Source organism: Cinclus cinclus, chromosome 1 (genome assembly GCF_963662255.1).
Source record: "Cinclus cinclus chromosome 1, bCinCin1.1, whole genome shotgun sequence".
NCBI lineage: Eukaryota > Metazoa > Chordata > Aves > Passeriformes > Cinclidae > Cinclus > Cinclus cinclus.
In genome coordinates, this window is record NC_085046.1 from 7,488,266 (window position 1) to 7,506,300 (window position 18,035).

Consider the following 18,035-nt stretch of genomic DNA (forward strand, 5'->3'; position numbering starts at 1 on the left):
ACTGTAGGGGTGCAGTCACCTGAGTGAAATGTGGGGCTGTGCTGGTGCAGCAATGAGTCCCTGCAGGATGAAAAGGTGGAGCAATCAGCCCAACACTCTGGTTCTCACTGCTGGCAAAAAAAAAATAAACACTGGCATCCCTTCTCCCACCCACACATTGCCATCAGTACCAGCAGTTCAAGGCAAAAGCCCCAAAAGCTCCAGCACTTGGGGTAGAGCCCTGTGTGCTCACAGTCCTGACCAGGACACAGATGCCCCTGAAATATTTGGGGGTGGTAGTAAATACTTCAGTTACTCACTGCTTTGTTTCTCTCTACTTAAACTGTATTTTCCCTATTTTTCATGCCTTCACCAGTAATGACAGGAAATACCAACAGGTTTTCTGTGTAACAAGAGGCTACACGCAGCATTCCTGCACCATCCCAGCCATAAGAGCAAATTGCACAAACAGCACCAATGTATGACATTTATGAATTATGTATGAACTTTATATTGCCACAGGGCCACGGCAGCCACCAGACCAGCAACATCAGCCCCGTGCCCTTCCTGCAGCACCTTGCATCACCTGGCTGTACTGGACTGCTCTGTCTGCCCACTCCTGCTGGCCTCTGCCCACATGGCTCCACCACTGGGACCACGCAAGGGAGGGAGGCTGGAAAGAAGCCACTGTGGCTATGGAGAGGCTGGAAAGCAGCCACACTCTGCCTCAATTCCTTTCCCAGGCAGCCAGAGCATCCTGTCTTCCCAGGAAAGTGCTAGCTCAGAGCAAAATGTCTGTGGGGTCAGACATTGCACCAGGCGAGTGGGAGTAGGGATGGGAGGCAAAGGGAGTCCCTAATTCCAAGGTGGGTGGTAGAGTAAAACGGGAGAGAATGGCACCAGAGAAGAAATCCCTGAGTCTCAGAAGGAGAGGAGGATCATGAACAGACCCATAACAACATCTTGTGCTGCAGCATCCAAGAGACAGCAAAGCCTCCCAGGCCAACCTGCCAGAGAGGACTGCTGGGGCTCAGGGGAGAGGCAAATAGCAGGAGAGGCAGTCAGGACATTTAGGAGAGAAGCTGTTGCAGTTTATCAGTGGAGACTTTTAATTATTACACCCAGTGACAATGCCCACTTGCTTGCAAGATGTAAATGTAAATCTCTACCACTTCTGCAGTAGAGAATGGGAAAACACTACGTATCTTTTCTCCTTATAGCCATTTTACTTAACAAGAAATTCCAGGCAGTTATGAAACAGGTATAAAACAGTGTGCCAGGGCACCTGAGGTTCCACATGCATTAATCAGAGACAAGTCAGAACGATGATAGCACCAGAGCCATCAAGTGAGCTTTGCTTGCAGCTCACATGGCTACAAGACACACATGGCAGCAAACTGCTGCCTTCCTCCCTTTCCACTGTTTATTTCCAGCTGTTTTGCAGCTTGCCATAACTATAAAGCTTGTGGCCTTTCTCTGCTCTTCCAGGTTATGTAATCACTCCATAATTATTAACATGAGGCCAGTTTTGCATTAGCATTTCAGCAGAGTTCAGCTGTGATCTTCCTTATTTTTCATGTGTGTGTTTACAACCGAATTCAGCACCTGCAGTGACTGCAGCTCTCTGGCAGTGTGTTTGCCTTGTGTCTGTCTATCTGGTATATCATGTAGATATAGATATAAATATATAGATATATAGATATATAGATATATAGATATATAGATATATAGATATATAGATATATAGATATATAGATATATAGATATATTATATATATATATATCATGTATAACACGCACACCTGATAGAGGGAAAGCTTGCCTGCATTGCTCCTTTAGTCTTCTCTTGGAAGGAATCACAAGACAATCAGAGGGAAGTCATCTTGATGCCACTGTGATGCAAAATCTGCCACTTCAGTGTGGATAACACCTATCACTGGCTAGTCATCAATGGAACACCCTTCTAAGTGAGTTGTAGAAACTGGAGGTGAAAAGTTCTGGATGTAACTCCTATTTTTATCATTAATTCATGGAAAGTGCCCTGTTTGTCCCAGAATTAAGATAGCAATATCCACTTAATGTAGCAGAGAATGCAGCACAACTCTCCAGTATGACCAATACTTAAATTTCATGCAATCTTGTTTAAATTCAGATCAAAATAATGGGATCTATTTGAGTTTAACACAGGCATAAGCACAGAACTGGATCTTAAGATGAAGGCTTCAGGGTCCTTCTTTCTGGATCTCTATAGCTGTTCTACACCTCACTTGGGAAGCTGTGATGAAAGTAACCTATATAGCAAAAAAAAAAAAAGTTTCCTCTTTGCGATCAGTTACTGCAAACACTTCAGCAGGCAAATATTGGGTAATCCCTATGACTCTGCTGATGTTCTGGCACATCTCTGCTTGGAAAACAGAGAAGTCATCATCAGAATGATTTCTGCTCTAACAAAAAAAAAATTAAAAATAAAAAATTAAAAACACAGATTATTTGCAGAACAGTTCTTGTAACAAATGTTTTACAGAAAAGGTTAGCAGGTCAACAGATGAAAATGTGAGAAAATTCTTTTACAGCATTTTCTAGCCTTTCAGTTAGTCTGCTTTTGAAACTTAATGATATTCATTCCTGGAGATCTTTTTTACTACATTCTAGATCCCGAGAAATACATAAGTTCTGTTAATGTTCTGTTACTAATAATTTTTGCCTTTCCTTGAACTTCCACCCTCTGTTCTTCTGGCATTAATCATGTCCTCATGCATTGTTTACCTGGTGCTTTTTCTTATTACATATTTTAGGGACACTCTGGGACACCCACTGTCTGTTTTTCTAATCTGATGCAACTGCTTGTGGTGTCCAGAGAACTGACCATGGTGAGTGCTGATGACAGCTACCGTAGATCAAATTGAAGCTCCTGCTACTCCAGGGTTGACACTGGCCACTGGGTTAAGAGCAGCCCAAGCTTGCATGGTTTGCCCTCTAGAATATTTTCCCAGCTTTTAACAACATCTCTTTTAGGAATTTCATGAGCAGAAATGTTGTTTTCCTATTTAGGGTGTACGTTTCTTCTAGCTAGTTGTTTTATTCCTTTTCTCAGTCCTTATAAACAATAGCAATATATTGTAGGCTCCAGATTCTGGGGTAGAAAATTAAAACAAGTAATATTTTTACTGTTATGAAAGTGGAGTCTTGTCATCTGCTATTTCATGCCTAATGAAAAGAACAAGACTATGCTTAATTATATTCAGATTTTCAGAAAGCAGTTGGGTTCTTCAGGTTTGGATACTGGTGATTCAGTAGACAGCTTCTTCCCGAGTCATTAAAAACATTGCCCTGGCATGTGAATGTTGCTGGAAGTATCAGCCTTAACACTGAAAAAAAACCACCAAGCTCTCAGCACTCTGAGACTTTGAAAAATAAGTAATCCAGCTGGAGGGCTGCTAGCTTTAATTTCCTTGGCCTGCACTGCTGAACTGATCTTATTGATGGTCACTTAAATGGTCGGGTTTTGTCCTCAGCTGCCACGTGGACTTGCCCTGTTTGGTGACTGCACTGTTCCATCCAGGGGGAAGCCATCTATGAGGAAGCTCTACAGAGCTGTACTTGCAGGCAAATTACTGCGTTCATTAAGACCTCACTCCATGCTCAGTTTTATGACTTCAGCACCGGCTCTAATTACTGAATGGATTGAACAAGCTAAGCACTCTAGCAACCTGTTATTAAGGCTACCTGAAAACACAGCTGAGTCTGGCTATTAGAGGTGTGACCAACTTTGTTACAGAAAAAAATCTAAATGAGAGCAACTCCTCCCCCTCTCTCCAGTCTCACCTGACCTCTGCTGATCTGTCACACCCTTAACTTTTTAGCTGAGGAAGATGAAACTACAGAGGAAACCATGAGTTATATGTGATTCAGTACCAGGTCAGGGGACAAGAGGAGGGTGTCCAGGCTCCTTTAGCAGTGTGCTCTGCACAGAAACTCCTAACTTCTGTCACCACACGGGCCATGCTCACTAGCCAGCCTTAGAGTTGGTTCTGTCAATGGAAAACACGTTTTTATGAGCCCATCCTCTCCTGCTAGTAAGTGATTGACACAAAAGCTGCTGCAAACCTGGCAGGAAATGAGTTTGCTCAGCCAGGACTTGCAGTGTCACTGACCACGAGCACTCTCACTGCAGTGGTGTCAGCCCAGCAAGGGCCAATAAAATGCTGCTGCCACGGGCATTTGATTCTTGCAAAAATAGGTCATCCAGGAATACAGGCTGCCAGAAGCACACAGGGGCAAGTAAACAACTTGTGGATGTGCGCAGCAGAGTGAGGAAATATCCTGAGAACCAGAGCCAGTTATTCAGTGGGACAAATAATCCTGCTACCCCAGGACTCCAATTGCTAGACTGAAGTCAAAGTGAATATGACCAATGACCTCAATGCAGGACTGGGACTTAATTCTGCAAGGCATCAAGAACTCATGTACCCTGCTGAGAGTGCTGGCCTTCCTGAGAAAGCTCAGAAGTTTTGAAGAGTCTGAAATTTAAAAAGATAAATAAATAAAACCTGCTAGTGCAGGTACATAGTGCAAATGAAAGGCCCGCAATGATAAGGATGCAATACATGAGTTAATTACTTCTCACCTCCTTTCAACAGAAACATAAATTACTGGTTTGACGAATTGCAAGATTGCAAGAGCACAGCTAAAGATGAGATACCATCTCTATTCAGAATTTCTTTGGAATAATAAAAGATGGAGATAACAAGGCAAATACAAATCTGCAAATTTTTTTCCAATTAAACAAAACAAATTAGATCCTTTTCGTTGGTATTACTTTAACATGGAGTCCATTATTTAAGCCCCTAAACATTTAAAATTTAACTGATGACCTGCATTAAGACCTTAACTCACCACATTCTAACTATTTAAAGTAAATACAAGTTCAAGCAGTCCGTGTTTGCTGCTGAAGATGAAAAGGAAAACCCTTTTGCTGGGAAACACATGGAGCAAGATCTTGCTGTAGCCATGACCAGGTTTTGGAAAGAGCAGACTTGCTACAAGCACAGTGCATCAATCTCCCCCAGTTCTGTACTGACTAAATTAAACTAGCTAGCAATAAACTAGCTTCTTTAAAGCTGTAAATCTCTCTTCTGCAGGTGATCTAAGGAGCAAAGAAGATTGTTTCCTCAGCTTCTGACAGCTGAGGGGCTGCCACCATCGGTCCTGGAGCATAAATAAACTCAGTTTATGCCAAGTCAGTGTGGAAAGAAGTGCTGCATCTCTGTGCTGCTGCTGGAGCTGGCCATGGCAGCTGACTCCAGCTCACTGCCGCAGCCCACAAAGGCTGTGGAGAGGCCTCCACACAGCTGTGAGTGACACAGATAATCTGCTGATGAGCTGGAGGCAGCAGTGGAACTGACAGATGTGCACGCAGCACTGCTGGGATCAATACAGTCTACTGGTCCAAAGTCAACTCTGCACGTGGTGAACGAACTGAGGTCAGTGCATCCCCAGCCTGGTTAATCCACAAGCCAGACCAGCCATGCGGAGATAACTGAGAATTGATTTCCCCTTTGAAACGGCAGATAAATGACTACAGGCTCTCCGTTCAGTTTATGATTTGCCAGGAAAAGTACATCTTCTAATTATTATCAGTGATAAAGAATTATTTATATTTTTGTCAGGAAAAAGAAAAAAAAAACCACTCCGCAAAAATAACGAACACAAAAGATAATGAAGTGGCCTGTTTAGGACATGGTTTCTTGTTTGCTGATTTGAAAAGCAAAGCAGTGCTACTGTGACAGATAAAGAAGCCTGAGCTGTCTCTCAGAATAGCATATCCAGCATAATTTGACACAGATTAATGGGTAAGCAGACAAAAGTGAATTTACACCAGCTTTGAATCCTCCCTCTTTTATTCTTCTCAGGAGATGAAATAATGTCTGGTGGCATTATCAGATGGACTAAATGAGGAAAGGAAATAGGAAATAAGTTTGAAAAAACTGTGGCTCAGGAAGTTTAGGGGAAAAGATCGTGCTTACCAGCAAACTAGGTCACTAGTGACACTGATATTGATATCAGGATTTGCTGTATTTGCTCTTGGTCTTTAGTTATATGTTTAAAACTCACTCCATGGAACTGTGGACCTAGGAAGAAGTTTTATGTGTGTTAGTTTGGAATAAAATACCCAGTTTTGGGGGTTGTTCTCTTGAGCAATTGAGTCAGGGATCTGTCCCTAACAGCTGTCCAGAGGAGAATAAAGCTTTATTTGCCTTCCTTGAGGTACTACACGACAAACTGTAAAGCAACTGCAGGAGACAAATCAAACATTTGGATTTTGGCTATTGGGACCAAATCTTTGTAAAAGACCTAATCTACAAATTTTATACCTCAGTAAAAATACAGTTTTTCCCAAAAGGGAGGACTGATCACCCTTGAAATTGTGGGTTTGCCCACAACAGACCCTGAGCTCATCCATGCAGGTCAGTATCAGTCTGGGCAGTAAAAAAGCATTTCCAGCTGCTTTGCCAAGCATCATCACCTCAAGCCTAGGTCCAAATTATTTTATTAATGCTTGGTTTAAGCAGAAGATCCTCTCATCCAGTCATTTCTCCAGGGCAAAAGGCCAACCATGCTTCCAGTGGTAATAAATACTCCCTGTTCTTGCACTACTGCCAGTCTTTGTTCCATGCTGCAGAGCAGCCTTTCCAAAAGATTGAGTAAAGTTGTTTGATGGACAGTATTACAGAAAATTAAGTTTTTAATTATTTTTCAGCCAGTCTATATCTGTTCCTGAGGAATGGTTTATTGCAAAAGCAATGACACGCTCCACTGCTTGGGAAGAGTTAAAGACAAGCTGCTGTACAAGTTTGTTCCTCACGAGGAGTGTGTGTGCCAAACCCATGCCTTGTTCTCTCTATTCCCCTGGGAAAGACATTGATGGACATACTTCACCTTCAACATGAAATAACAGCAAGCTTTATTTCTGCAGAGAATCCAGATATGTTATGCAGGCAAGAACATTAAAGACATGCCACTAATTCTTACATTATTTATTATAGTGTTACATCAGCTGAATTAAAATTGAGTTGAATTATCTGTAAAATGCGCAGTTAGTCTAGACTAAAACATTCATACCAGATAGAGGAGGTCTTAAAAAAAAAATGTAGATTTCCTTTTTCATTCAGCAGAATTTTTCATGAATGAATTTTGGTACAAACCCAAGTCTTTGCTTTTCCCATTGAAATTTATTGGTAAAGGGTATTTCCTAACACAAAGCTAAATGTTAATGACCTCTCTGAGCAAATCAGGTTGTGGACTTTACACATGATTGAAGAGTTCAAGTGCAAATTTACCTTTTTCTTGTGGGGAAACTCATTGGGCATTTTCTGACTGGCCAGACATTCATGACAGAATTTCTCTTGTGAATGGGCAACACTGCTCTAGAAAAGGATCCAGGCAGGTGAGCAGCAGCACAAAATTACACATTCCTTCCCCAGCCTCATGAAAACCTTCTCTGCTATATTAATGAGTCTTCAGTAACATCCCAAGACCAAACAACAGAACAAGTTATTCCTGTCCAGCTCAGCATTTACAGGACAGTCAAGGAAATACATACAGAATCCAGGTTAGAAAGGTCTGTCCAAACTTCAAGCAAAACTGGATGGACGTATTCAGAAAACGTGGTGTTGGTGTGATAAAAGTCTGGCGGAGAGTGAGAAATGTTCTGGGATAACCATGCAGAGATCACCAGTTTCACTAAATGCAGGACCCAGAGAAAAGGCAAGACTTGAAGGAGGAAGTAATTTCCACGGGCGGCTGCCAGAAGATGAGACTGGATGTCATGGCACTATGATTGCAGTTTGTTTATACACAAGGAACAGGAAAAACACTGTAGAGAAATAGGATTGGTAAACACAACATCGCAAGGAAAACTGTCTGCATGTATTTGTTTTGCTCACCTGTATCAAATTGAGGAAGTGGTACAGTTTTTAGCCTGTTTTCTTAATGAAAGGAGATTTATTCAGCCTTGCTATGTTGTATAGTATTCACTTTCCTATTTGTCCCATACATTTCAAACCACGGGACAATTTTAACAATTTTTACAGCTGCATAAAGGTCACTATGAAATGAAGTTCAAGATGTTTTCAGAATGAAGATAGCAAGGAGAAACACAGAATCATTTGTGCTACTTTTATGAATTCCAGTTATGCGTGACTGAGGGAAATAGTCAATATGAGCTTACATGAATCCACAACAGCACTTGAAAAGATGCCAACATCATGAAAATTTATAGTCAGTTTGCCATTAGTTGACAACAAAACAGGGTGAGTGAGCTCATAGGAAACTACTGAGCAGATCCCTGGTGGAATGGCTGGGTGGTGAGCTCAGTGAGACACGCTTTCCACGCAGGGAGGGCAGAACAGCCAGTGGCACAACTGACCTCAGCAGGCTCCACACCTCTCCAGCTGCTTTTCCTCACTCACCACACCGTTCATAGGGATGGATGAGAAGTGGATTAGACAAGAGAATGGATGCAGCCAAAACCTGCAAGGCAATCTGTGCTGCCTGGGTCGAGGCCTCCTGCTTCCCAGAACAATGACACAGGGAGATCCATGAGAACGCTGCAGGGACTGGCAATGGGATTAACTCTGCAGGAGCAGAGATAGGGCTGACTACCTGATCAACAAATGCTTGCTCAGAGGCAACCTGAGCTTCAACACTCAAGTCATAAAGGCAGACAAAAATCTGTGACTTGCAGTGAAGGACAGGGAGGAGGGCAGGAGTGGATGTCTGCACTGTGGTAATCAAAGGCTTTTGCACCACAGCTGGTATCAGTGAACCCAGTGGAACTAATGACTAAGCAAGATACCAGGTGGTGTAAGAGCATCAGAGCTTGGCCTTATGGAGGTGAAACTCTCAATTATCCTCCCTTGTTTTTTGAAGACAAGAGTAAATAGTTGAACCTTGGAGGAATATAGTGAGAATTTCAAACAAGACAAATGATTGTTAATAAAATAAAACCTTCATATACTAGTTTTTTTCTTATTCCTACAGACAGACAGGTTCTGTTCAGGTGCGTGTGAAGCAATGGCTCTATGAGACTGTGCAAGTCTTTCAAGACTAGCCAGGGTAAATCCATTCCCAATAAGGTCCAGGCTGTGACAGCTACAGATAAACAGAAGCTGAACTAGTTTCACCTCAACTAGTGGAGTTCAATTTCCCTTCTCCTTATGTCGCAACCATTTTTAGTAACCTTTGTTCAAAGAAAGACTCAATTACTTACTAACAGCCTTTTCAATGATAAATCTTTAGAATCTATTCATATGCATGTGGATATTTATAGTGTACTTTGGAGCTAATGATAACATATGCAATAGTCACCCCATAAGGTTCATGCAGGGTATTTATTTTACGTACACAAACACGCCTTCCATGAGCACCACAAGCTTGCAATTTTCAAAACACCTTTAGGTATTTGGACTTACTAATATTCACTTAGGCAATTTCTACGTCTGTAGAAAACTCACCCTAGATGCCCAAAGGCACCCTGGTAAATAAATGCCATTTTATTAACAGGTCTAAGTCCTAATGGAAGTCCAACAGTTTTGAACTTGCAATCAGTGAATAAGGAAGAGTGAATAACCCCTTCGTGGCTGTAATCATGTTGGAAAATATAGTCCATCTGTAATTAGATGTAAATATGGCCATGACAGTTAAATTAAATCCACTTTATACAGCCTGACCATAAGAAGTGGCCTCGTACTTATCCATTTTATTTAAGCCTTTACATTGCTGGGCTGGTGTAAAAGGCCCTTTATGTCAACAGGAGTCCAGCCCTCTTTGTCTTCTGTGCATGCAAGTACAGCACTGCAAATATTTACCCAATTAGACAGTTTGCTCCACCCGAGTACAAACAAACAAAAACAACTGCTCACGGCATTCCAGAGAGACAACACAGCACAAGAACAAAGATTTCAGCGTTCAAACACAGGCAATCAGCTAACCACAGAACAGCAAAACCAGCAGATTCTTAAATGCCAAAAACCAGGGGCAAGTTCTCTTTGATAACCAGAAATCTTCATGCTGCTGATTCAGACATAGGGGAAGTTGTCTGGCTGATTTTTCCAGCTGAGATTCCTCCAGTGTATGTGAGAAAATTAAATACCTATTCAGCTGAATAGATGCCCAGGCTGGCTGATGAGAATAGCTTCTCAGATGGGATGCATAGAGTTTCTGGCTTCTCAGACAGGACACAGAGCCATTCATCTAAAGATGTTTTGCACTGGTTTCTTCTGTTTTCTCTGACAGGGTTATTGGATTTTATTCCTGGTGTTTTTCCTCTTGCCGGATGTGGGACTTTACTAACCAGTAACACCCAAGAGGTTAATGCCCGTCTGCCCTGACATCTTTCTGCAATCACTGTTTCCAGCCTCTGCAACAGACGTGAAGGCACCAACCTCATCTTTACAAATGTCACAAGCACCTGACTTTGTGAGGCAATTCCCAAACAAACCTGGACAAACAGTGAAACCTGGGTGAGTGCTGCACCAACAAACCATTCTGTATGATAACAGGGTAGAAACATATAGCTGACCTCACAGCTTGAATATATCCTTCCTTCCCTCTAAATAAAGAAAGCAGAAGCTTTTGCTATAGTCAGAGGACAGAAATGAGCACCTCCCAAGGCCAGCCCAAACAAACTGGGATCTCAGCAATTTGTACCTCTGGAGGTACTATTTCCCCCTGCTCTCTCCAAGGGCAACCAAAAGCAACAGATACTAACTTCAGCACCATTACAGGCATTAATCTGAGCAGAGTGGGCACAGTGCATGACACTGAACCAAGGATATTGTTACCTGATGTGCTCTGAACTTCTTCAGCACTCTGCATAAGCAACATCCTAAAATATGCCTGAATAAGCAAGTGAAGTTGGGGGCATCCAGCTCAGATCATTAACAAGGTTAAGTCTGCCCAGCCCTTGATTTGATCTGTTAGTAGTACTTGTAAAAACAATAAAATTTACAGTGGTGTATTTGAAGCTTCTGTGTAGGGCCCAGTCCTGCACTGCAATGACAGCAAGAGTTACATTAGTGTAGAGCTAGAACAACTCAGTATTTAATTAGTCCTTTGAATCTGCATGCAAGTGGCCTGATCTCATTATTGCAAGTGTGTCCTTTTATGAGTAAAAGCTGAAGGGTTTGGCTTTACATAAATGCACTTTTCAGCATAACCTAGCTTCAGCAGTTTCTAAAGTATCACTCCAGGCAAAGTTGTAGGCTTCCCATATGCTGCACATTTTTAACTTAAAGTTCAGCTTGGCAATCTGAAATCACATCTGACAGCAAATTTTTCCCACCAAGGTACAGTGAGCTGCATTTAAGAGCACTGATGTGATCACTGAAATGGAAATATTAAGATTTCTCCTGAAAAGCAGCAATATTTACAGTACTAATCATGAAGCAACATGTAAGCCACGCTTCCACACCACATTATACACTAGCCCACGTGCACGTTCTCTCGCTGATGCTTTTCCTCTGCACTGGTCTTCCTGGTTGTATGGGGAGCTTTACACTGGAAAGCTTTTCCCATCAACCTGCTCAAACCCAAGACAGGTTTCTGAATATATATCTCAACAGAATGATGGGGGAGAAAAATAATCATAGGAAGGTTAGCTCCACATTTTCAAGATGGTAGCCTGGAAGAGGGACTGGCAGTACTTGGTCACTTCCACTGACCTCTTTCATGTAGTCATAATGTTGTCTTTGCAGGTAAGCTACAGATGTCTTAAAGGCCTCTTTTTTTTTTTTTCTTTTTTCTTTTTTTTTTTTTTCAATCAGTGTGAATTGGGCAGAATCATTCTATGTGAAAAGCTCTGGAAGAAAGTGTTTCCATATGACAGAAACACGTCTGAAGCTCTTGGCCCTTGTGCTCCTGAGTTGAAGGGACATAAGGATGTACAGACATAACCAGAGTGTGTGATGCTGAATCTATTCCTGGTAGCCACAGCTCTTCTATTTATAGTTATTGTCATGGTAAGGATGGGAAAGCAGGGGCAGAGCCAAGGATTTCTGATCTGATTTAGACCTTGACCATCTCATCAGACATCGAGGCTAGAGCCAGCTCTCCTAGGTGGGAACAGTCCTTCTGGCTGACAAAGTAAGGAAAGTTTGGAAAATAAGGATGCTGCAGAGCTCCTTCCTGTCCTCTGCAACTGCTCATTCCAAGTTGAGTATCTACAGTGTCACTGCATGTCTCCCCCACTGCAACATGATGAAATCTAAAACTCGAAGTAAGCTGGAGTACCACCTCTGTGGGGGTTTCATGTTTAACCCTACAAACCAGCATATGAACTCCAGAAGCATCTTCCTCAGGCACATATGGCAATAGTAATTGGGAGGGTTGCCTACCTTAGAGGAAAAGTGCTGGAATTAAGTGTTGTAAAAAGGATGTAAGAGGAAGACAGTTCACAATGCAATCTTTTTTATCCTATGTGGGAATGACCAAATCCAAAGTGACCAAACAGGTGAAAAATCATTTAATCCTAAATCAGCTATGGACATGCTTGTCTGAACACACACCTTGGAGGTGCCTTTTTGCAAAGGACTGATTTTATGTAAGGATTGGTGACAGAACTGTATCTAGTTTTCTTCTTTATGCAAGCAATATTTCCATCAAGAAATTAATGCATTTAAAAGACAATGTTCCTCTTGCTTGGTAGTTTATCATGTTATTTCTTTTTATTTCATCCATTTAGTCTTTAGTCTATCATGACTTGGACTACTATTATATGACAGAGGCCACCCCCTCAGATGACACTTGACTAGCTACTCCTTTAAAAAGGCATTACAGTCAATATTTTTACTCTCAAGGAAACCTGGTCCATAGTGCCCTGCTTTTTTTGTCACAGCTAATGCTAAAAGAAAAAAAAAAAAAGATGGAAGCATCACCTCTAATCAGTGTCTTTAAAGGTGTGGACATCATATAAATAAATGCATAAATGCAAATACAGAAAGATTAGGATATCAACAGTTTTAACCACACCTGGATAGAACAGCTTACCTCAGTAATGATACTCATGCCAGCCTCACAAACCTACTGTCATCACCAAAGAACTTTTTCAGTAATATAACCAACAAACAGTATTTTTTCATAATGAAGTTTGGATTCAATCACCCTTTTGAATACCAAGTATGAACTCACTGAACTCTCTGCTACATAAATATGTATAACTATGGTGATGAATGAAGTCAAAAGCGAGGCAAAGGCTCCTTTGTGTCAGGACAGAGGTTCATTGACAGGGAGTCAGTCCCCACAGCTGCATGTGGGATGTTGGCTGGCTAATTATATGATAGTTGTTACACGGATTTATAGACATTTGAAGACTGCAGCCCGCATAGAATTGTTCTTTCTGTTTTGTCCTGGTAAACGAAAAAGCAGCTAGAGAAACATCGGCAACTAAACAAAAAACCTTCAATTAACGTTTGTCATATGCACACTACAATGTTATTAACTACACAAAGACAGGGCTTTGTTCGGATTTCTTAGGGTTTAATTTCCATGTTCAAACTCCAACTATGGTTCCTCACCCTCAGATTATGTAAAAGCAGCCAAGTTTTTAAGCTCTGCTCACTGTGGATGACTCACATTATTATACACTAACCACCAACACACTTTGTTTTTCCCCTTTGTTTTACATGCCTGAAGTGTTCTGGCTGGAGTTTGCTGTGTTCAGAGCTTGTACGTTCTGCATCCTGCCTATCATACCCTGTAATCACTCCCTGTCCTTCCCCTTTCAGCTTTTAATGAGCTCCTGCACTGGGCCTTGGGCAATCTCACAGAACTACCCTACAGAACTCAGCATGCACCATTTACCTCTCAGGTGTTCTGACCTCTGAGAAGGAACCAGGACATCAAGTGGTGTCCTGCAGGGTCCTCCCTGGGACCAATGATATTTAATGTCTTCATTAATGACAAAGATAAAGGGATTGGGGGCAGCCTCAGCAAGTTTACAAATGACACCAAGCTGACTAGTGCAGTGGCCACACCTGAAGGACCTGGATGAACTTGAGAAGTGGCCCACAGGAATCTCCTGTGGTTTAACAAAGCCAAGTCTAAGGTGCTGCATCTGCGTTGGGGTCCCACAGATAACAATCCAGGCTGCAGGATGAACAGATCCAGAGGGATTTGGGGATGCTGGTGGATGAGAAGCTGGACATGACCTGGCCATGTGCACTCACACCCATGTCCAGGACTGCATCCAAAGCACCAAGGGCAGCAGGGAGAAGGAGGAGATTCTGTCTCTGTTCTGGTGAGACCCCACCTGCTGTGCTGCATCCAGCTCTGGGGTCCCCAGCACAGGAAGGACATGGACCTGGAGGAGGCCACCAAGATGATCAGAGGGATGGAGCACCTCTCTTACAAGGAAAAGGTTGAGAGAACTGGGATTGCTCCGCCTGCAAAAGAGAAGTCTTCAAAGTGACCTAATTGTGACCTTCCAGTACCTGAAGGGAGCCCATAAGAAAAATGGAGAGGGACTTCTTACATGAGCCTGAGGTGACAGGACAAGGGGGAATGGCTTCACCTTGAGAGTAGGTTTGATTAGACATCAGGGAGAAATTTTTATTGAGTGTGGTCAGACACTGGCACAGGTTGTCAAGGGAATCTGTGGATGTCCCATGCCTGGAAGTGTTCAAGGACAGGCTGGTTGGAGCTCTGAGCAACCTGGTCTAGTGGAAGGTGCCCCTGCCCACGGCAAGGGGGTTGGAACAAGATGATCTTTAAGGTCCCGTTCCAACCCATGCCATTCCATGATTCTGTGATCTGCAGGCTTTGCTGCAGGTTCCTGAGAATTCACACAACTACACTGCAGACCTCTGATAAAGCAAAGAACTCAGGATGACAGACTGCTGCTGATGGCAAAAGATTTTTTGAACTCTTGTACGTAGGTTTGGCATGGGGAATCAAACAATGAATGTCACTAAATCCTTTTATGGAGACATGGGAGATTAAGGCTGAGTATATGACTGGAAAGCTTTCTATTCTCTGTATCAACAGGAGAAATTCTTGAAGGTGGAAAAAGTAAAAAAAATCTCCAGTGAAGCAGAGGGAGAGGAATTTTATACATAAAACAGGCCTTGCTCTGTGATTCTCCACCACTGCCTTTTCAGCTTTTATCAGCAGACAGCTCATATTTTGATCTGGTTTAAGTGGGTGAAAAATAAATTGTCCAAGCATCCCAAGCTTCCCACATAAGAGGCCCATGAGACAGTTCTCATGAGGCAAGCACGTTGTCAGGTTCCAGAACATCACAGAGTTTAATACAGAAAGTGTGAAAGAACAGGTGAAATTATTTATTTATGTAATAAGTAGCAATGCTGAGTACTTAGAGATTCTGCTGCCTTGCTAAGGGATGAGATAAAAATAACGATGTCATTAATCTTACAAAGACATGTGAGCTCTTCTTTCCAGAAATAACTGTTAAGCATAAAATTTCATGCATTAATCAAAGCATGCTGAGGTCTAACCTTCTTTAGGATTCCAAAAAGAAATGTAAAGCAACAGGACTGTAAAGCAACACGAACAAAAGGGGCATTTAACCTTTATTCTAAGTGGGTAATTTCAGGGAAAATATGCTCAGGGACAGGTTATTGACTAGTATAGATTTGCACTGATTCAGCTGGTTTTAGCAAAGCTGCAGCAAGTTTTACCCTCTCAGAAGTTGGTCTCTGCTGCCTGCAAGAAACCAAGAAGAAAGAAGGGCATCACCACATGATATCATGAATATGAAAAAACAAATATATAAAATATTCAAATAAAATACTCTGCAGGAAGTAGCAAAAGAGACATACCCATGAGGAAAGGAAAAACACAGGATGAAAACAAAATATGCTTTTTTCAGTTTTTTTCAGGAAGGAAAACTAGCAGATGCAGCACAAAGGATTGTAAACTCTGTCCAAACACTGAGAATATGGGCAAGATTCAGGGGGAGCATTTTAATACAGAAATACAGAAAGCTATTTTCTCAAATAAAGTAGAGATGCAGCACAAGCAAGGATGAATTATATCTGTTTCCCATAGGCCAGGTCCAGGAAGAGATTTCCTACAAAGATGAATCATTTTATCTCAGATCCACAGTCCTGTTGATAAATCTCAAAGTGATTCACAAAGAAAGAATATTTCCCGGGGAATGAGTTCTAGCACTTATTTAGAGCTGCTGAAGGTGTTGCTTAGTGGTCTGGGGATGCAGATAAATTATCTGTGTCAATTCAAGGCTTGTACACAGTTGCCATGAGGGGAAATGTTATGTCTGCATGTGATTTCCTGAAACAAATAAAAAGTTTCTGCAGAGGAACCCATAAAAAGCTGATAATATATTAAGGCTGTTTTCTCGTCAAATAGTTGACTTGAACTTTTTGTGCAGATCCAACTAGGTCAGAAGAAACGCAAAAACAAATGAAGAAAGAGAAATATATCATCTCTTAAAAAATCTGACAAAAGAATCCAAACAATTCTAGCTTATGAAACTGAAACCAAAAGCTGTTTCAGTACAATAAATAGCAAGGGGCACGGAGTATTTAAAAGTCTATGTACAAAGGACACATATACTTTGGTTCAGCTTTAAAGTCTGCAAGACATTACCAGGGTGATCCCAGCTGGCATTAAGAGAAAAATACTGTGCTCATCTGTCACTTCCAAAAGTGGCACTAACAATCTGTCCAGTGCATTTTCCAAAGGTGCTTTGCTCAGCAGGATCAGCTATGCTAACTCTTTCCATCCCAGCTAGAAATGAGCAGAGATCAGAAGAAATAGCCAGATCCCAGGTTAATTTTTCGCTTCATTATATGCAGAAAAGACCTGCCTCTTTCCATATCTTTAACTGATTTAATGTATTTTATTTGCTACATTTAACACATCAACTAAAGACAACTGGAACCATCACCGAACCATCACTGAACACTGATCCTGGACCATCGTTCTGCCCATCACAGGCGTGGCTAACAAGCATTTATTCTTAAATCCTCAGTGCTGTCACTTGGGAAGCCCTTGGGTCCTATATTCCTTCCAAGTGTAATGATGGCACACCTCATGGGAAACGAGCATCTGCTGGCTCCAGTGAGGCCAGCTCATGAACAAGAAGCCCAGCTACTCCTACTCCAGCCTCCCATGTGTCCTGGAGAACCGGCATCTTAAAGGGGAAGCCTGGGAGCTGAGTCCTGCTCTGTGTACTCCTTTTTTGGTGCTGAATTCCACCATAATGTACAGCTTACACTTAACCATCCCTGACAGGCCTCTCCCGAAACCCTTGCAGAGTCCAGAGGGTAAACTTGTATTTAACTGTTTTTTTGTTATTTTAGTCTGAAAGGATTGTGACTGCCAGAGTGTTGGCAGAGCAGCTGCTCAGGCTGTCAGGGAACAGTCAGGAGCCTGGGATCCTCCAGTCGCTCCATGGCTGGTCGCTGACGCAGAATCTGCCTTTGGCACCATCATCTGATGGAGTCATGGGCTTGGCAGGATCCCCTTAGACCATTTTAGAATGATGACAAAGATCACTGATCTCTTCAGCTTCAGGAGATGCCACAGCAGACCCCTTCAACCTTCCCATTACTAACTGCCATCTCCCAAAGGGGCACACAGCAGGCTGGGAAAGCACACAGGGGCTGGGCTGCAAAGGCCACCGACACGTGGCCTTAAGATGAGACTGGGGAGATTCAAATTGGATAGAAAAAAAAAACAATCACTTTTAGGGTGGTCAGGTCAGGGATAGGTTGCCCTGGGAGGTGGTGGAATAGCCCTGGAGGTCTTTAAGAGGAGTCCGGACCTGGCACTGGGCGACGTCGCTAAGCGACTTAAGGGCTACCGTGGTGGCACTGGGTCGGCAGTTGGACCCGATGACCTTAAAGACCTCTTCCAACCTTGACCACTCCACGATTTTATGACAGCGTCACCACCGCCAGCATCTCCAACCCTCCATCGCCCTCCCCCTCCCGCCCGGGAGCGGCGCGCATCCCGGCGCGCTCCCGCCGCCGCCGCCGCATCCCCGCACGGTCCCTTCCGCCGCCGGCGCCGCG